This window comes from Silene latifolia, chromosome 2 (genome assembly GCF_048544455.1).
Source record: "Silene latifolia isolate original U9 population chromosome 2, ASM4854445v1, whole genome shotgun sequence".
In the NCBI taxonomy this organism is placed as follows: domain Eukaryota; kingdom Viridiplantae; phylum Streptophyta; class Magnoliopsida; order Caryophyllales; family Caryophyllaceae; genus Silene; species Silene latifolia.
Window position 1 is genome coordinate 38,906,859 of NC_133527.1, and position 21,078 is coordinate 38,927,936.

General features: G+C 35.5%; 1 pseudogene; it reads left to right on the forward strand.

Annotated features, from left to right (window-relative positions):
* The first annotated feature begins 15,158 nt into the window (after nt 1-15,158).
* Nucleotides 15,159-16,148, forward strand: LOC141639805 (transcription initiation factor IIB pseudogene; annotated as a pseudogene).
* The last annotated feature ends 4,930 nt before the right edge of the window (nt 16,149-21,078 follow it).

Below are 21,078 nucleotides of genomic sequence, written 5' to 3' on the forward strand. Positions count from 1 at the left end.
TCTCCATATCTTTTACTTCCTCCGTTCTATTGAATTGTTAACATTATTTATTTTAAGCTGTTTTATTTGATTGTTTACTTTTCTTATATAGATATCTTTTAATCAATTAAGTGAGCCACTACCCAATGGTGAATCTCAAGATCTTGTATATATATACTCCCTCTATTTTTCTATATATGACTTTCTCACATTTCGAGACACACACTTCTCTCTTCAATATATCTCAAATTATATGATTAAATATAATGATATGTATACTCATATGAAAGAATTTTTAATAAGGAATTTAATGGTATAATTTTATAATTTTTTACCAAATATATTTTTGTAAATATTAAAGTCAAAGGCTCACTTCGAAAAAACAAAACGTCATATATTAAAAAATGGAGGGAGTATTACTTTTGAATAATCAATCAATCAATATATATATATATAAAAGAGGCTTTTTTCAGGCAATTCTAGAGTCTCCAATTTTTGTAAAACACCTATATATTTTAAATACTAATATGTACGAAAAGATATAAATTTGGCAAACAGATAATGCAGAAGATTTAAAAATTAATCACAACTGACAAAAGATCGATTTTCCATTTGAATTTGTTAAGAACTGAAATACTAATTAAAAAGTAGGTATATATATATATATACACCATGCATCTAAACATAAACATAAGATAGCTTAGGTGCTTTCCTGCCATAATAATTACTCTCGATCTAGGCAAGTTAAACATGAAAAAGAAATAAAAACAAACAGTATGATGTTGCAGTGTATATTATCTATTGTTTGCCATTCATGGAATCGGGCTGCTCGTGCTTGCAATAAGTGAACTATTACCCACTTTCGTTTCGGCTTCGTAATGCATTGTCCTCCTGATTGGCTGCTTTTGGGTGAAAACTAATGGAATAATACTCATAGATTTCCTTTTTGAATTTGATAAATCCCTGCTTCAATTTTTCAACAGCTTCAGACGTCGGCTTGCTCATATTTTCGCTAACCTTAGGAGCTTCTTCAAGGCAGCAATGGCTTCTTCTGCAACTGTGTTCCTTAGCATTCACATATATAATGTGATAAATACGTACGTTATTCAACTACGCTATGTCTATGATATGACTCCAAGTTAAGTACTCCGTATTTATTAAAAAAAACAAATACCAAATCTACCCTAATACGAGTATTATTTAAGACTATTTATAATATTCAATAAGTCTCTCTTGTGATCCGTCACAACCCTGTGACGGGTCAAGTATTAGCTACATGGGTAGATAAAGACAACAATTAAAGTGCATAGGGAATCACAAATGATTTGTCTTATTAAGTCATGTGGATATGAAGACGTGAAGACCATCGCTCCGCTTAATGTGCATCCATGATGCGTTTGTAGGTCTCGCTATAGCAACAAGTGAATAGCTGCGATATATTGCCACCACTAACCAAGGCACATTGTGATTTTAGAACTTTGGTAAAAACATAACACGGATGGTCATATCTCTAGCGATCCTTAGACTCCAACTTTTCTAAATCACCTATAATTAATATATTTACATTAGATAATTTTTAAAATAAAAATAAGAGTGAAAAAATATAAATTCGACTAGAAAGATAATGCAAAAGATATACTAAATCAATTTCAAACAACTACATACTCCATATTTATCAATAATAACTGACAACAACTATCTTTTATCTTTTAGCCATTGGAATTTGTTTACAACTAAAAAACCAATTATAAAGACAGTGAAGCGGCTATATATAGTTATGACTCATCGGTTGGGATTATTGTATTTGTTAGGCTTGGAAAGTTGGAAGTGTTACCAGATAGCAATTTTACATCCATGCATAAAGTTCAATTTTTGTGCCATTGATAACGATGGTTTTATATTTGAGAGATGCAGCATCCTAATATATGAAGTCATTGTTAACAATCCAAAGTACACGAAGACTTTATTGTTGAATCAATAGACAAAGTAATACCTCAATACTTTTATAAGCCCATTGCAAGGGGCGTACATCAAATGTTGTTATTTGATATTTTATCAATACTAATCATGTTCACAAATTCTCATTTAAAATAAATATATTTGTCTTAATCTTAAGACGGGTTAAGAAGTTAGCTTTTAATAATAGCAAGCATAAGAAGGCGATATAGATTAGTTTTTATGTAACTCAAGCAAATCATGATCTGGCGCACTATTATATATAGAATTGCCGTAATTTTATTTTTTCTTTTATAGGTTTTAAACTTCTTTTTTAAACACCTCCTAATAATATGGGATTATTATCATATAGATAATTTTTATTTTTAATTATTAAGTCACTTAAAAGATAACTTTTTAAAGATTCTTATAGTGATAACTTTTTTAACATTCCTATATTAATTTGTATTCTACCTCTCATTAATCATACCAAGATTGTTCTCTAATACAATATTAAATTAAGCATGGTAGTTAAGTATTTCACTAGACTCCGTCGGTTTGATTGAGAATGGGAGCATGGCCATCATTCTTTCAGATTTTTACTAAATTCCTCTAAAGATACTATTCCCTTTGATTTGCGCAAATACCCAAAACCTTCTCTTTGGTTTATTAAGCAATATATCAATTTGATTAGCTTTTGTATTATTTAGGATAATAATTGACAGTGTTGCTCGAAATTGATCGTGTTCTTTCGAGACATCGACGGGTTTCTCTAAGAGTTTTAGATATGAAATCTGAATATACACAACTTTTTGCTTAAGACGGACATAATTATCTTAAAAGAGATAAACCGATGAATATATGATACTGTCTTAAAACATGATACAATATAAAGAATTTCTTATACATATAAATAAATTAGAATAAGCATCAACGTATAGTAATTTCCATTCATCTTACATTATAACTACAGTCTTATTTTGTACTACGCATAATAGAATGGATTTGAACACAATATTAGAGTTTTACCACGTAATATGGCATATGACGTAACCCGGACAACATACTAATCGGTTTGATAATAATTCAAAAAACATTTCACAATGAACAAGGTTCATGTATCCCAATTGACTTTAAATGTCGATACATTATCTATTAACAGTTTTAACGAACTCACTTAAACAAGAACATTATTTAGTTAACCGTGCAACGCACGGGCATGAAATCTAGTAAATAATAAATTCAACTTATTGTTGTTTACCTGTTTAATGTTTTCAATTTTATTTTAATAAATCCCATAATATTGAATTTATGAATTGATTTAGTGTATGGCGTGGTTTATGGTACCGTGGTAGCTAGTATGATGATTACTATGGGTGATATAATCGTTTGATAGAATTGGTTACTTGGTCATTAGGGATGTTAGTAGGGATGGATATGAGTTGGTATCGTGTCGCACTACAACCGTCCCAGTTGGAGCGAGAGATCGTGAGTACAGTTTTAGCGTCTGGTGGAGCGGGTTTAACTATCAAACAAATTACCCATTCTCAGTGGTGGGGCGATATCATATATGGTAATATGGGTGGTGGGTCAATTGGATGGGTACGGTTTTCGATCTTCCGTCAGTGAAGCGAGTACAGTTCGGAAGCTTCATTCCACAGTTCCACAAGTAATAGGTGTGTAGGAATAATATGAGTTTTACCTAATGGTTATAAGCGGAGTGCCGGAGAACTTATGCTCACCCCCTCCCGGCCTTAATTATATCCTATTGATAACTATTCAAGTCGTGCGAGCTTTCTTACTCCCAATCAAGAAGTTGGGGGTTTCGATTCTCACCCAAAATATAGTGCAATCATTTAAACAAAAAAAAAATACTATGAATTTTTGAATGAATGATCATTTGATTTCTTGTATGAGAAAATTGTTGATTACAGTCTTTTAAAAACCACTTTTTGAAAATTATAGTCTTATATAATTTTTTTTTTAAATTACATCCAAAATATTACTTCTGATGAGAAGTTACAGTCAAAATATAAACTCCGGTTGAAAATTGATGTCAATTTGAATTTTTATCACTTAAGTTCATCTTTTATGACCAAAATACCCCTTACATTCCTCTTTTAAAATCTCTTATGTTCTTCATATTTCACTTAACCATCATCTCTTTTAATTCCCCATTTATTCAACATTCTCATCTAATCAATCTCTCAATTCACCCCCTTTCTTCAACATTAATTAGTGTTTTCATCATCTCTCTTTTATACTCCGTACTTTATAGATCAGTTTGTTGGGAAATGTGTCCTCAACAATAGTGCGATCACATGATTTAAATATCATTATTAAATCTCATTTTAAAGAATACAATTGGGAAGTAATTTTGTTACTGTCAACTGGTCAACATATATCGGTAATGATTGGCTGACTAGAGTTTGACATTACTGTCGTGTGACGGTGGTGATCAGTTGACCCCCTAGGTCATACCTATAGGGCAACACTCTTAATTGATTATTTAATTAATCGTATAACGTTACGAGTTAATTAAATTACTTGAAAATTGACGGACGATTTTGGAAGTAAAATTTACGTATCATATTGAAATGTGATTAAATAAGATACGGTCTGAGTAATTGAATTGTATCATTACTCGGATGAAATAATTGTTTAAAGTAACAATTAAATTGAATGAATTGTTATAAATACAATCAGTTGTGATTTATAAATTGGTAAAATTTTTGGTACAAGTAATTATGATATTACTAAGTCGATATTTGTATGTGACGTATTTTATTAATACGTTGATTTTTAATATGTTAAAAATTACATAACAAATTTATGTCACATATGACATGTGACATATTGACAAATTGACAAAAATAATATGGACTCTATATTATCCATTGTGCGAAATTAGGGAAGAAATAGGCTAATATTGTGTTTGATTAAGATAATGGTAAACACAATGATTACCTTATTTCCTAGCCATGCAAGCCTATTATGTATTGTAAAGAACAACACTTGCATGCATTGGCTCACCCTAAAGGCTCCTCTTACACGGTTTTGGGGAAGAAAAATGATCATTGTTTTCTCTATAATTTTACCTAATAATATACTAAATGTAGTGTATTATTATTCATTCCAATTTACTCATCAAAATACAAGTTCTAGTGAGAAGAAAAATCCTCTCTTCTTCTCTCTTAAAAACCGAAACATATAAGTGTTTTATAAAAGTTTTGGATCAATTTTCTACCTTGATTAATATTATACTAGTATTTGTAATATTAATTAAATTAAGAGAAGCCTTGGGTATAAAGCTTAGGGAGAGATCTTATACTTAGATCTTGTTCATCCATAAGGAAAAGCTCAAGATCAAAAGAGAAAGGTGATCTCTTTTGTGCCCTTAAATCCGAAATCAACAATGTAAGGACATTATTTCTCTTCTTTTATATTATTGTTTGCATGCATAAAATCCGTTTTAATTTTATAACAAATTATTTTAGACAAATATGAGTATGTTAATATGTATATGAATCTACATTTCCTTCAATCGGTATCAGAGCCACGGTTGTTTGCATGCAAATTGGTTAAAAGTTTTTCCGAGTTATATGAATAACAAATAAAACTTGTAAAATTTGTGTTATTATGATATATCACGAAATTATTACATGCATGTTAATATTTCTGGTCCTAAAGTGTTTTAGGATATTTTGGTTAATTTTTCGGATTTTTATTGTTCATAATTTACAATAATGGCATTTAAATGTGATTTTATGAGTAAAAATGTCATTTTTGGTCTAAAAATAGCTATACTTCGAATTTTCACTTGGTTTTTGGATATGTTGTCACATATATTATTTTGAGATAACCTGTAAATTTTCATAATTTGTGGACTTATTATGCTCGAAAAATGAATTTTTCATTATTAAATTCGGATTTAAGTGAAAAATAGGTTAATATGAGTTAAATTTCGAATCTGGTCATAGAAAATTCATATGTTGTCACATGCAATTTTATAAGATGTGTGTAAAATAATTGGCTATAAAGAAGTCTTTTTGCATGATTTATGAATTTTTGAAGAAAAATAGCATAAATAGTGACATTATTAGTGAAAATTAATAAAACATAATCTATGACTTAGGAAAAACGTCTAATGTTGCATTTTATTATATTTTTCAGATCTAAAATTGAAAAGTTAATGAAAATAATTTTTCCATGTTTTTATGATTATTTTATTATAAATCGATAAACCGCAACATTGTTTTTCCGGTAAATTTTCGAAATTTTTAACCTAAAGATTTTGAACATTATGAGTGTCATGGAATTTTTCCAGAATGTTCATGAGTTTAAATTTCAAATTTTGAATTTATTTGGAATTTTTGGATTTATTTGAAGTTTAATAGCTTATTTTGTAATTTTTGGTCCATTTATGAACAATTTTGTAAATAAAGGTTAATTATGGTCAAATTATTAGTAAAGACTAAATTTTGAGTCCTAAGAGGTTAGGGTAATTAACTTATGCATAAATATGAATTTATGTATTTTTGTGATTATAAAATGTTGAAATCACGCAAATCCGTAAAAACCGAGTAATATACGATATTGGCTAATTAAAAGGCGATTTAGCATAAAAATTGAGCATGTTCATACATATTATAATGCTGCATTTTTCTTTATGATTGTCATAATTTTAATTTATGTAATTTTGAATTATGTAATTTTACTTAGTATGGCCTTAGATTTTTAATTGGTATTTCCCGAAATGTATGGGAATATCGATTCGGTTGTATTTTTATTGTGATCTCGTATCACCGTTTTGTAATTTAATAGATTTATTTTATTTTAGTTACAAATGTATAATAGGAAATTATGTAATTTATTATGTAATTTTATTCATTCCGGAGTTCCACTATACGGATTTCTTCAAGAATGGCGATACATAAAGACGGTGTTACCTCGAGATGCGTGCCACAACCGAAGTTCAAGGGACCAATGGAGTTGGTTTCCGAATATGTAATAGTTAAATAGTTTTTCTATTTTAGGAAAGGCCATACTAGGATTTTTATCTTTATGCTTGCATTTTATTTTATGTCACATGCATCGCTAAATCGCCATAACTAAAACATGCATCCTTATTTTATCGAGTTTTATCGACCGTGTCAATTATAATTATCGTAGTTCACCGCTTTAGTTCACTTAAAACGTGATAGATAATAAATTGACATGACCTCTCGCTAAAACAAACAATTGAGACATAGCCTTACTAAATAGTAGAAACCATGAAAACCTATTTCGCGAGGGAGTGCACTCGGCTACCTCGGGGTACAAACCTTGTTACGTAGGGGAAGTGGGTGATGAATGTTAATCCACCGAATTCATGTTGATAAGGGATGTATCGGCTACCCCGTGCCCAAGTTGATGTGGGTTTGGATAATGGACACATTCATTCGAAATTTGGATTGAACTCAACAAAAGTTATTAATAAGGGTTGAATCGGCTACCCCGTGCCCTTGTTGATGTGTTTTGGGCTATAGATAAATATTAGAGTAATTTTATCGACCAAGAGTTCTAAAAGTAGAATCGATTAAAAAGTTAATCCACCGAGTTATATTAATGAAGGTTGCATCGGCTACCCCGTGCCTAAGTTGATATGAATTTGGGTCTTGGAATCATTTATTATAGTTGGGTAGAGGTCACTATATAAATGTTCATATCTTGTTAATTTGCAAGTATGATTCAAAAAGACAAATGTTAATATTTCCTTTTCCTCCATATTTGTAGTTTTTACAATGAATCCATCAAATGCTACCGCACCTATAACTATTGAGTCATATCACCATGTTCTTGACGACGTATGCTCCAACAATAATTTCGATACAACTAGAGAACTTCATTTCGGGATAGGTTCGGATGGAAACCTTAATTTCATCACCACTTCTAAACCACCCACTACTACTAGACCTCGTGTGAGTCTGTCTCAGGAAGACTACCTCATACGATCTATAGGGTCTTTATCTCTGGAAGATAAGGATGCCAAAGCTAGTGGGAGCTCTAGCAATCAAGTTCTTGCTTCAAAGGGCAAGAGGTTCAAGAAGAGAGGAAAGAAAATCAAAAACTTCAAGCAAGTTAATGATGAGTGCCATTATTGCTATGGCATGGGACATTGGCTAAGGAATTGCCCTATGTATTTGCGAAATATAAGGGAAGGACTCATTACTCCAAAAGGTACAATTCCTAAAGAAATTTATGTTATTGATATAAATTATACTTCCACTACGACATGGGTACTAGATACCGGTTGTGGTTCTCACCTTTGTAATCATTTACAGGGTTTAAGAGATGTGGAGAGGCTTAGCAAGGGAGATGTGGATCTACGCCTTGGAAATGGAGCTCGGGTAGCGGCCGAATCCAAAGGAACTTATGTTCTAGCTTTGCCAAATGGATTTGAGTTGTATTTGCATAATTGTTTTTATGTGCCTACGCTCTCTAAAAACATTATTTCAATCGCCATGCTAGACATGGACGGTTTTTGTTTTGTCATTAAGAACAATCGTTGTACTATTTCTAGGAATGATTTGGTTATTGGCCAAGCTTCTTCCATTAATGGCATTTACATTTTAGAGACCTCAAATCCAACAAATGATATTTATAACATTCAATCAAAGAAACTCAAATCAAGTGACCCAAGTGAAGCGTTCATTTGGCATTGTCGATTAGGTCACATAAACGAGAATCGCATCAAAAGATTAGTTTCGACTAATGTGATTACACCTTTTGATTATCAATCATTTGGTACATGCGAATATTGCCTACTTGGCAAAATGACTCGTAATCCTTTTAGCGGTAAAGGGACACGAGCTAGTGAGCTATTGGGACTCATACACACCGATGTATGTGGACCAATGACTATCACCGCCCGTGGTAATTATGACTACTTCATAACCTTCACCGATGATTTAAGTAGATATGGGTATATCTATTTAATGAAACATAAGAGTGAAGCGTTTGAGAAATTCAAAGAATTTCAAAACGAAGTAGAGAACCAATTGAACAAAAGAATTAAGGCACTACGATCCGATCGTGGTGGTGAATACCTTAGTCTTGAATTTGATTCACACTTGAAAGGTTGTGGTATTATATCACAACTTTCTCCACCCGGAACACCACAACTGAATGGTGTTGCCGAAAGGAGAAATCGAACCCTACTTGATATGGTTCGATCCATGATGAGTCAAACCGAGTTACCTAACTCGTTTTGGGGATTTGCAATCCAAACCGCAATTCTATCTTTGAATAATAGTCCCACTAAAGCCACCGAAAAGACTCCATTTGAGACATGGAAAGGAAGAGTTCCTAATCTATCCTATATGAAAATTTGGGGATGTGATGCTTACGTCAAGGCTAAACCCGACAATCAGCTTGCCCCAAGATCCGAAAAATGCATCTTTGTAGGCTATCCTTTGACCTCTCGAGGTTACTATTTCTATAAACCTCAAGAGAACAAAGTGTTTGTGTCTTGCGAGGCTGTCTTCTTAGAACGAGAATTTATTTCTAAGAGACAGAGTGGGAGAAATTTTGAACTTGATGAAGTTCAAGAGCCACAAACCGAGGTAGAGACGCAGGAAGATGTTCCTTCGTCGTCTAACGCGGTTGTACCTCCTCCACTAAGAAGGACGGGCCGAGTTATTCGCCATCCCGATCGATATGTGGGACTTATCGAGGAAGATGGAACACTCGATGTGTTGCTTATGGAAAGTGACGAGCCCGCCACCTACAAGGCCGCAATCTCTAGTCCTAATTCCACCTTATGGCTTGAAGCCATGAAGTCCGAAATGGATTCTATGCTTGAAAACCAAGTTTGGGACTTGGTAGATTTGCCTAAAGGGGCAAGACCCCTTCAATGCAAATGGATATTCAAAGTCAAGAATGGCATAGAAGGACATGACGATGTCTACAAAGCTAGGCTAGTGGCAAAAGGATTTACCCAAGTCCAAGGTCTCCATTATGATGAGACCTTCGCCCCGTAGCCATGCTAAGATCCATACGGATTTTGTTAGCGATCGCCGCATTTCATGATTATGAAATTTGGCAAATGGATGTCAAAACCGCTTTTCTAAATGGGCATTTAGAAGAGGAGGTGTACATGATACAACCCGAAGGTTTTGTTGATTCTAAAAATCCTAACAAAGTGTGCAAGCTTAAGAGATCCATTTATGGTCTTAAGCAAGCATCTAGAAGTTGGAATCATCGATTCAATCATGTTATAAAGGAAAATGGTTTCACTCGAAATATTGAGGAACCATGTTTATACATGAAATTGAGTGGGAGCAATGTTGTGTTCCTAATCTTGTATGTCGATGACATACTACTCATTGGAAATGATATTCCAATGTTGTCTTGTGTTAAGAAGTGGTTAGGTAACCACTTCCAAATGAAGGATTTAGGAGAGGCACAACGCATATTAGGTATCCGGATCTATAGAGATAGACCCAAGAGGATATTGGCACTAAGTCAAGAGTCTTATGTCGATAAGATTCTTCGACGGTTCAGCATGGACAAATCCAAAAGGGGTTTGGTACCTATGGTAACCGGGACGATATTGAGCAAGACTCAATCTCCCTCCGAGCCCCATGATGTTGAACGCATGAAGTTGATCCCTTATGCTTCAGTTGTTGGATCAATCATGTATGCCATGATATGCACACGTCCCGATGTCTCATATGCCTTGAGCATGACGAGTAGATATCAAGGAAATCCAGGTGAGAGTCACTGGATTGTTGTCAAGAACATCCTTAAGTACTTGAGAAGAACTAAGGATTCTATCCTTGTGTTTGGAGGAGACACCGAGTTGCGTGTTCTTTGGATACACGGACTCAAGTTTTCAAACAGATAGAGATGACATGAAATCACAAGTTGGTTTTGTTTTCATGCTCAATGGTGGTGCCGTAAGCTGGAGAAGCTTCAAGGAAGTCAGAATGCGGATTCGACAACGGAGGTGAGTACATAGCAAAGATCGAAGTCGCCAAGGAAGCTATGTGGATCAAGCAATTCACGGAAGGTCTAAAAGTAGTACCTACCGCCAATGATCCCATCACTCTCTATTGTGATAATAGTGGGACGATCTTCCAAGCTAAGGAGCCAAAGTCTAGTAATAGATCTAGACATGTACTTAGAAAGTATCATGTAATAAGAGATTTCATTGAAAGAAAGGAAATTGCGATTTGTAAGGTTGGGACGGATGACAACATAGCCGATCCGCTCACCAAGCCTTTATCGCAGGCTAAGCATGATGGGCATGTTACGTCCATGGGACTTAAACGTGTACCAAATTTCTGTTAGATTTTGAAATGAAATAAAAGTGTTGTTTTTGTTCATGTTCATAATCACATTTGTCTTTTATCTTTAATATTATACTTTGTTACATCCATACGGGTTGTAGAGACAATTGAACCCCGTTAAAGTGAACACGGATTAACATAGTATTTGCCCATAGTCACTTGTATGAGGTGACGTCTCGAAGTGACTAGAGTGTGAGGCGATTGATGGCAAGTTCAAGTGCCATAGAGTCATGTGAGATGACTAGTCGATCACATAGGCAGACTGTTAGGAACATTTTGTCGGGCCTAATGACCGCTTATAGAGTTCTGGCAAATTTATATAGCTTGGTCGTGGCGAGAGCTACTATAGTATTCTAATGAGTCGATTCTTTTGACTAAAGACTATTCGCCTAAGATGGCACGATTTCAGAATAACTTTGATTTGTGTTACTACGACCTTCGTAAATGGGGTCAAATGGGCATATTTTGGGTTATGATGGTGTGGCTAGTCGAAGGGAATGAGTGCGATAGGAATTGTCCACCCCTTGTCAGGGTTATAACAATATCTCAGGGCCACTCGAGGAGTAATGAACTGGAAATGCGTGGCCACGCTCGGAAAGTATCTATGATAGATAAGTCCGGTCAATCAGTTATTCTCCAGATCGAGGAAACCACTCTCGATATGATCACTTGCAAGTACGACCTGAAAGACACCTTGCATTGAGTGGGAGATAGTAATAGGACAAGAGAATTGGTGACGCACACTTGTCGAGGACAAGTGGGAGATTGTTGGGAAATGTGTCATCAACAATAGTGCGATCACATGATTTAAATATCATTATTAAATCTCATTTTAAAGAATACAATTGGGAAGTAATTTTGTTACTGTCAACTGGTCAACATATATCGGTAATGATTGGCTGACTAGAGTTTGACATTACTGTCGTGTGACGGTGGTGATCAGTTGACCCCCTAGGTCATACCTATAGGGCAACACTCTTAATTGATTATTTAATTAATCGTATAACGTTACGAGTTAATTAAATTACTTGAAAATTGACGGACGATTTTGGAAGTAAAATTTACGTATCATATTGAAATGTGATTAAATAAGATACGGTCTGAGTAATTGAATTGTATCATTACTCGGATGAAATAATTGTTTAAAGTAACAATTAAATTGAATGAATTGTTATAAATACAATCAGTTGTGATTTATAAATTGGTAAAATTTTTGGTACAAGTAATTATGATATTACTAAGTCGATATTTGTATGTGACGTATTTTATTAATACGTTGATTTTTAATATGTTAAAAATTACATAACAAATTTATGTCACATATGACATGTGACATATTGACAAATTGACAAAAATAATATGGACTCTATATTATCCATTGTGCCGAAATTAGGGGAAGAAATAGGCTAATATTGTGTTTGATTAAGATAATGGTAAACACAATGATTACCTTATTTCCTAGCCATGCAAGCCTATTATGTATTGTAAAGAACAACACTTGCATGCATTGGCTCACCCTAAAGGCTCCTCTTACACGGTTTTGGGGAAGAAAAATGATCATTGTTTTCTCTATAATTTTACCTAATAATATACTAAATGTAGTGTATTATTATTCATTCCAATTTACTCATCAAAATACAAGTTCTAGTGAGAAGAAAAATCCTCTCTTCTTCTCTCTTAAAAACCGAAACATATAAGTGTTTTATAAAAGTTTTGGATCAATTTTCTACCTTGATTAATATTATACTAGTATTTGTAATATTAATTAAATTAAGAGAAGCCTTGGGTATAAAGCTTAGGGAGAGATCTTATACTTAGATCTTGTTCATCCATAAGGAAAAGCTCAAGATCAAAAGAGAAAGGTGATCTCTTTTGTGCCCTTAAATCCGAAATCAACAATGTAAGGACATTATTTCTCTTCTTTTATATTATTGTTTGCATGCATAAAATCCGTTTTAATTTTATGACAAATTATTTTAGACATATATGAGTATGTTAATATGTATATGAATCTACATTTCCTTCACAGTTTTCCCCAAAATGAAAATAATTAGGATTCTTCAATTTATTTCGGTTAATTAGTGAGAGGGAAGAGATGGTGCAGAGAAAAGGGAGTGAAACTACTGAATAGTTTTGTTATTAAATTTCGACCCATTACTCTTGAACATCCAAAGGTTGATTCTTTGTCGTTTCTTTCATTAATTCTTGGTATTATTAACTTAATTTGTGTTCTTAAGTTTAATTATTATGGGTTTTGTTTGATGGGTGATTTGTTGGTGTTTAGTATGAGTTGTATACTTGTATGAAATTACCCAGAAAAGAAAGAATTTTTTTTTGACCTATTTATATTATTGTTTTTGTGTCATTGCTTAATTGTGATAAAAAAAAAGGGAGGGAAATTTTGATGATGTTTTGATGTTGTTTGGGGTGATTAATTGGTTTGTGTTGAGGAGAGGTAAGAAATTTGGGCAAGTAGGCTCTCAAATAAGAAAGGGTATATCGGTCAGATTTTGACAAAATTCACCGGAATCCTCAAGTTGGTGCAATTTTAGAAGAAAAGTAATACTCCCTCCAATTTTGATTATCTTCCCTCTTTCCTTTGTTTGGTAAGTTTCATTCATTTTTTATTAATTTCTCTCTCCTAAAAAATCAACAACTCTCATTACTTTATCTATTCTTTATTCATCATTCATTTTTTATTATTTTCTCTCACCTATAAATTTCACAACTTACAATACTTGATTCTACTTTATTCCTTCTTTCTTCCCCTTTCTTAATTTTTGCACTCAAAAGAAAGGGGAAGATAAGGAAATAGGAGGGAGTATTCTGGATGTAATTTACAAAAAAAAAAATTATATAAGGCTGTAATTTTCAAAAAGTGGTTTTTAAAAAGCTGTAATCAACAATTTTCTTTTCTTGTAATTATGGTTTTAATACGAAGAAAATTAGTAAAAGAATAGTGGACGTAGGTCACGATCTATGGATCTGTTGCGTTGAACCAACTCAAAACCTATTGTGTATTTTATTGCTTACTTGTTTTACTCTTGTTGTGCGTGTTACCTATTCTATTTGAGATTAACCGACAAGTTAATTCATAAGTCAATACCTGTGATAGGGCGCCACCAGGTAACGCCCAAATTGGGTGCCACCTTCTCACAACCATTCTTAATTGAAGGGGTCTCCACTCACCTTATGTGAGAGGGTGGCGCCCAAACTAGATGTCACCCTTTCATTTTCCTTACAAGAATATATATCCTACAATAACTATTAATTGCACGATCTTAAATACCACTAAGTATATATTAACTTCCTTAAAGAATTAGAAAAAACAATTTAGAACCTCGCGAGAGTACTAAGAAAAGTTAATATCAATGATAAGGTTATTAAGATCATTGATAGAACAATTACAAAGTGAGAAATAAGAGTTTTCGACTTCCAATCTTCTAAATGCATCCTTCATTATTGAATAAATATAGTACAAAATCGAGAAACCTATTAAAAAAACTGGTAAATTAATTAGTGAATTTATGTATTGAATCTATATGAATTCGTTAATATTAATGAAATACAAAATTGGTAATATTAACGAATTTTTTTTAATACAAAATTGGTAATTTGCCCTCGAAAATCATCATAGCATTATTTTTCAACCATATGGTGCTATAAGAAAAGTTTCCATAATCAGGCACCCCTTTCCTTATTTAATTCAAATCCATGATTGGAATCCAACAAAACACATACCCTTCGCCGACTCAGATAAACCGACCTATATTTTGTGTATAAATACAAACCCACACCCCTCTCTTTATTATTTCAATCCACTTTCCCTCTTTCTTGGTACCCTAACTAATACAATAATACTCTCTCAATATAATCCATCCATCCAAAATTTATCAAGAATATCATATTATCATGGATATTATTTGTGGTGATTGCAATCGACCTACTGAAGTGGTTTTGGACCACGGTACCGGAGATACCATCTGTTCCGAGTGCGGTCTGGTTCTTGACTCCCACGCGATAGATGAATCCTCCGAGTGGCGTACTTTCGCCAATGACGACAACAACAACGACGACCCCAATCGTGTCGGTTTTGCGCATAACCCCTTATTCGACGACTTTGCCATCCTTAAAACCGATATCATCAACTCTAAGGAAACTAAATCAACCAATATGATGAACACCCGTACTATCTATCGAGCCACTGTTGCAGCTAACAAATCAATTCACCATCTCTCCGACGCGTACGACCGCCTCGCTGTCATATCCGACAGGTTAGGAATAATATCCCGTCCTATAATAGACCGCGGTTGCGAGATATTCAAGAATGTGTTTTACGATGACAATGCCAAAACTTGTCGAGCAAGAAACCTGGACGCGGTGGTGAGCGCGTGCGTGTTAGTCGCTTGTCAACAAGAGAATTATCCAAGAACGTTAAAGGAGGTTTGTGCGGTGGTGAAAGACTGCAATGTCTCGAAAAAGGAGGTGATGAAGGCAAAGAACTTGATTACGAAGCAGTTGAATGATCAAGGAGGCGATGCTATGGCTGGGTTAGGGAAGACGATTAGAGCGTGCGACTTAGTAAAGCGGTTTTGTTATAATTTGAATCTTAACGATGGTATGGTTACTAAGGCAGCGCTTGAGATTGCGGAAAAGTGTGAGGACCAAGTTGATGTAAGAAGGAGTCCAGTTTCGGTTGCAGCAGCGGTGATTTACGTAATTGTTCAGTTATCTGGCGGCGGTGGTGGTGGTGGTGCGGGTCTTAAAAGTGTTGCGAATGCGACGGAAGTAGCGGAGGGGACAATTAAGAATACTTACAGGGATATGTACCCTCATCTGAGCAAGATTGTTCCTAGTTGGTATGCTGCTGAGAGTGCGATTAACACCTTGTGTGTTCCTTGATTATTGATTTCCAGAATTTGATTTAGTATCGTTGCTAGCTTGGATGATTTTTGACATGGTTAATGGTATAATGTTGTTGATGTTTTAATTACTTCTAGCTTTGCTTTGGAGTGATTGGTGTCTGTAAGGACGATTATATTCCTTTACTGTTTGATCAACAAAAGTATTTGTATTACTCTTACATCTGTTTTGTAATAAAACCGTATTCTAGCTAACAACTTCATTCTCCGTAGTTCTGTAATAAAACCGCATTTTAGCTAACAATTAATCTTATTTAGAACCGTTACAAGTTACAACGCCTAGCTAATTATAGAGTACTCCTACATTATTACATTCATTTAATTATTTTCACCCTTTCGTATCCAAAAACCAACTTCCATTGCCTCGCAAATAACAAGGGTTTAAAGATGAAACTCTCCCACAAATCTTGATCAAATTATAGAGTACTCCTACATTATTACAATTCATGAACTAATTCGAACCCTTTTTCAAATATGACCAAATTACGTACGACTAAAGATGAAACTCTCCCACAAATCTTGATCGAATGCAAAGTTGTCTTACAAAACATTGTCAAATGCAAATTGTATCCCTCGTTATGCTTCATGTTCTTTCATTGGTGCACACTAATTTGCAATTCACTAGAGAAATTTGTCGCAAAACGCATTTAAAGATTGATATTTGTGATTAAAGTAACTCATTTTACAAAAAAAAAAAAAATCGTGTCAAACCGCCTTATATTTGCATTTTGTCATATTATTAAATTGTTCTTTTTTTTTCTTTAGGCTTCCTTTCGGTAACATGATCAAACTTTATGCACTAAAAGTTACTATCTATCTTTTGTGGTTATAATATATTATGACCCCACATTCTCTCTCTTATTTTCATTTACATCCACATATCATCCTCCCACTAAATTCTACCCAAAAACAATTGTAGAAGAACATAGAGAATAAGAGGGAGTATATAGTAGTAATAAAATTAGCACCATGACTAGCCTTGGTAAATGGGTGATCAGTCTGGAGTTTGGACGGGTTTTAAATTAGGCGAGTACGAGTGAATCTGAGCTTTTTCTGTCACTTTGGTTCAATCAGGTTATTTATTTTCGATTAAAATATTTTATTAGTTAATTTGACCAATAAAGTGTGTTTTGTCAATTTATTGCATGTTTGCAAATACGGTACATTAAGTTTAATGCTTGAATATTTTTTTAAAAAAAATTGAAGATAACAGTTGTATGGTTTCAAATTAGTTATTTCAATTCATTGTAAGTGGATAAATTCGAGTTATTTCTATGCTTGTCATTTTTAGGTTGATTGATTAGTTTTGTAGCGGGTTATTTTGAGTCTAATTAGTTACGGGCATCAAAGCTTGGATCAAGTTCGGTCATGTCAAGATAATTTGGCTAATGGAATTGAGAACAACATCGAGTCTCTAGTAAGTCTTTATAGGACGGGTGATTTTGCCAAGTTTTAGACATGTTACATGTATATTAATTAGCTGCCCAAAAAAAAAACCATGTATATTAATCAAGTTTGGATTGTATCAAGTACTCGTGAACTAAATCTGGTGAACCCAAATAGACTAAACTGTATCATGAATTTTATTTTCTAGATGTGTTGAACAAAGTAAAAATAACTTTATCAACAAATGAGGTTAGATAAATATATAAATATCAAAAACTTAAAACATAGTCATTCATCTTTCAATACACAAATTCTCATTGAAGACGGGCACTATCCGTTACAAGCTGAAGACGGATAGTACCCTTCTCACAATATCACGTGACACTTTGTTCTTTAATAACCACTTTTAACCCAAGACTACTCTTATAATGTATACACTTTGTTCTTTTTTTTTTTTGGATCGAAAGAACATTAATTAAAAAGAAGTCCAGTTCAAGAAAGATACATCAAGGGGGCGGGTCGGGGGGAAGCGGCTCAATGGCCGAAACAAAGTCTTTAGTACACAAATTACTAACAAAAGAAGGGACTAGGTCCCAAATAAAACATCCATTACAAGAGGTGGTATCATTTAAAGAAAACTTGGCAAGAGAATCCGCAACTTCATTAGCCGACCTCTTCTCAAACATTAGTTTCAAATGGGGAGAGCCTTCCAAAAGATCCCTACACTCAAGGACAATGTTAGTAAAAGGACCACACGGACGGGTACTACTCAAGATGTTAGTGACCGCAATAAGACAATCAGAGGCAATAATACACTTATCCAAAGATTGAGCGCAAAACCGGAGTCCCTCCCGAATGGCAAGGATCTCACAAACAAAAGGGTTAGGGCCAAACAAACGAGACGACCAACCCTTAACCCAAGACCCAAAATCATTCCTAACAACACACCCAATACCAGCTAAGGAAGAGAAAGGGGAGAAGGCCGCATCCACGTTGACCTTAAGCCAACTATGCGGAGGGAGAGCCCAGCTACAAGGGTAGAAAAAGGCGGAAGGAGGGGCACAAATAGGGACAGGCGGGCCAGAGTTGGCCACGGTCCAGGCAGCAGATAGGGCGGAAGTGGATCCACAGAAAACGTGGCAAGGGGTGGGCGAGGGGGTCGAGAACAGGAAATCACATCTTCTGGTCCAAAGACGCCAAAGAAGGAAAGAAAAGTTTGTGGGCCAGGAGGGGTTAGAAGAAGTACAGTTCGAATGAATCCAAGGCTGGAGGTCAAGGGAAAAGAAGGAGGGTAAGACATCAAACTGAGCCCAAACAGACGAGGCAAAACTACAATCGCGAAGGAGATGGAGAGTAGATTCCTCAAGAGAAGGGCTAGAGCAGATGGAGCAGGAATGAGAGAGGATAATACCACGTTTGAAGAGGTTAAGGTTTTGAGGTAGTTTATCCCACCAAGTAAGCCAGAGGAAGAACTTGATTTTTGGGAGAGTTGGGAGGTCCCAGAGCCATCCCAGATCAGGTGTGACAGAGGGCGGGCAAGGGGTTTGGCTGCAAAGGGAGGAGTATGTGGAACCAATAGAAAATTTATTTTTGGGGGCGAGAGAGGTAGTTAAGATGTCCAGTCGACCGGGGGAGGGGAGGGGGATGGCTAAAATGGAATTAATGATATCACAGGGAAGGACAAAATCGAGGTTCTCAAAGCTCCACGACCCATTGGAGATAATGGAGCAAAGATTGGCATCACTAGAACTTTCATTAAGGGTCAGTTTGGATACAATTTTAGGAGGGAAGGGGAGGGGAGGGGGAGTGAGGGGAGGTGAAGGGAGGGGAGAGAAGGGGAGGGCAAATGGGAGGTGGGTGTTTGGATAACAAAAATTATAAAGGGAAATGGAAGGGGAGGAAGGAGGGAGATGAAGAATGGATGGAGGATTGAAGGATGTTGGTGGTATAATTAGAGTCTAAATAATGTTTTCTTTCCAAATCTTGCCACCCTTGGAAAGATTATAGTTTGTTCTATAGAAGGGAAAATAAGTCCTCTCATTTCTCTCCCCTTCCATTTCCTTTCTCCCATATTTTTTATCCAAACGAAGAAAATTAAATCCCTCCCTTTCCCTCCCCTCCCCTTCTCTCAATTCCTTCAATCCAAACGGACCCTAAGGGGGCCATGGATGACACTCCTTAAAGGTCCAAGAGGAGACCACCTATCGGTCCAGAGAGAGATAGAAGTCCCATCTCCAATGGACCACATGATATGGCTTTGGAGAATAGGAGCACCAATGCCCACGTTTTTCCAAATGTGGGACCCGGTCCTAAAGGAGGTCAGGAAGGGGAAGTTGTATTTACTACACAAGGCTCTAGAGGCGAGGGAAGTTTTTTCATAAAGGACTTTCCAAGTCAGTTTGGTGGAGTAAGCATCATTGAGGGGGCGGGCAGCTTTAATCCCAAGGCCTCCCAGAATCAAAGGTTTGGTAACCAGATCCCAATTAGAAAGGTGAAGCTTTCGAGAGGAAGTGCCCGACCAGAGGAAGGTGCGAACACACTTATCAATTTCAGTAAGGGTGAGGGCGGGGAGGCGGATACATTGCATGATATGAGAGGGGATAGCATTTAAAGTAGATTTAATAAGGCAAAGTCTACCCGCCTTGGAAAGGAAGCGGGTTTTCCAATTTGCTAACTTGGAATGGATATTATCTAAGATGAACCGGAGATCAGCCTTCTTGGGTTTGGTTCCTTTAAGGGGAAAACCAAGGTAATTACCGAGGTTGGAGGTAGTCTTGATTCCAAGGGAAGTCTCAAACATGTTAATATTCTCCACAGAAGTGTGTTTAGAAAAAAATGAGTTTGCTTTTAGAACAGTTAATTTTCTGTCCCGAGGAGGAACAGAAGCTCAGGAGAGTGTCTTGGAGGGCGCAAAGGTTGTTCTCAGAAGCACGCCCAAACAGCAGAATGTCGTCCGCAAAAAGAATATGAGAGAAAGAAGCACCCCCCTTGCCAAGGGGAAACGGGGTCCAGTCAAGGTCAGAGCAGGACTGATGGATGAGGGTGGAAAGGGCCTCCATACAAATAATGAAGAGGTAAGGAGAAAGAGGGTCACCTTGTCTAATGCCTCTAGAGGGGGAGAAGCTAGGCAGAAGCGACCCATTGAAGGAGACATGGGTGGAGGGGGAGGAGATACAACTCATGATAAGGGAGATCGTGTCTCTATCAATCTGAGCCTCAGAGAGGCAAGAGAGGATAAAATCCCATTCAAGACGATCAAAGGCTTTTTCAAGGTCAAGTTTGAGAGCGAACCAACCTAGTTTATTTTTAGAGGTGTGCATAGAGTGAAGAATTTCAGTAGCAACGATATAGTTAGTATCCGTTCCTCTTCCAGGGATAGAACTACCTTGGTTGGGAGAAATTATCTTGTGCATCAAAGGTTTCAGGCGGTTGACAATGATTTTGGTGACGGTTTTATAGGTGGTGTTACAAAGGCTGATGGGCCGGAAGTTGGTAATGGTTTGGGGGGAGGGGATTTTAGGGAT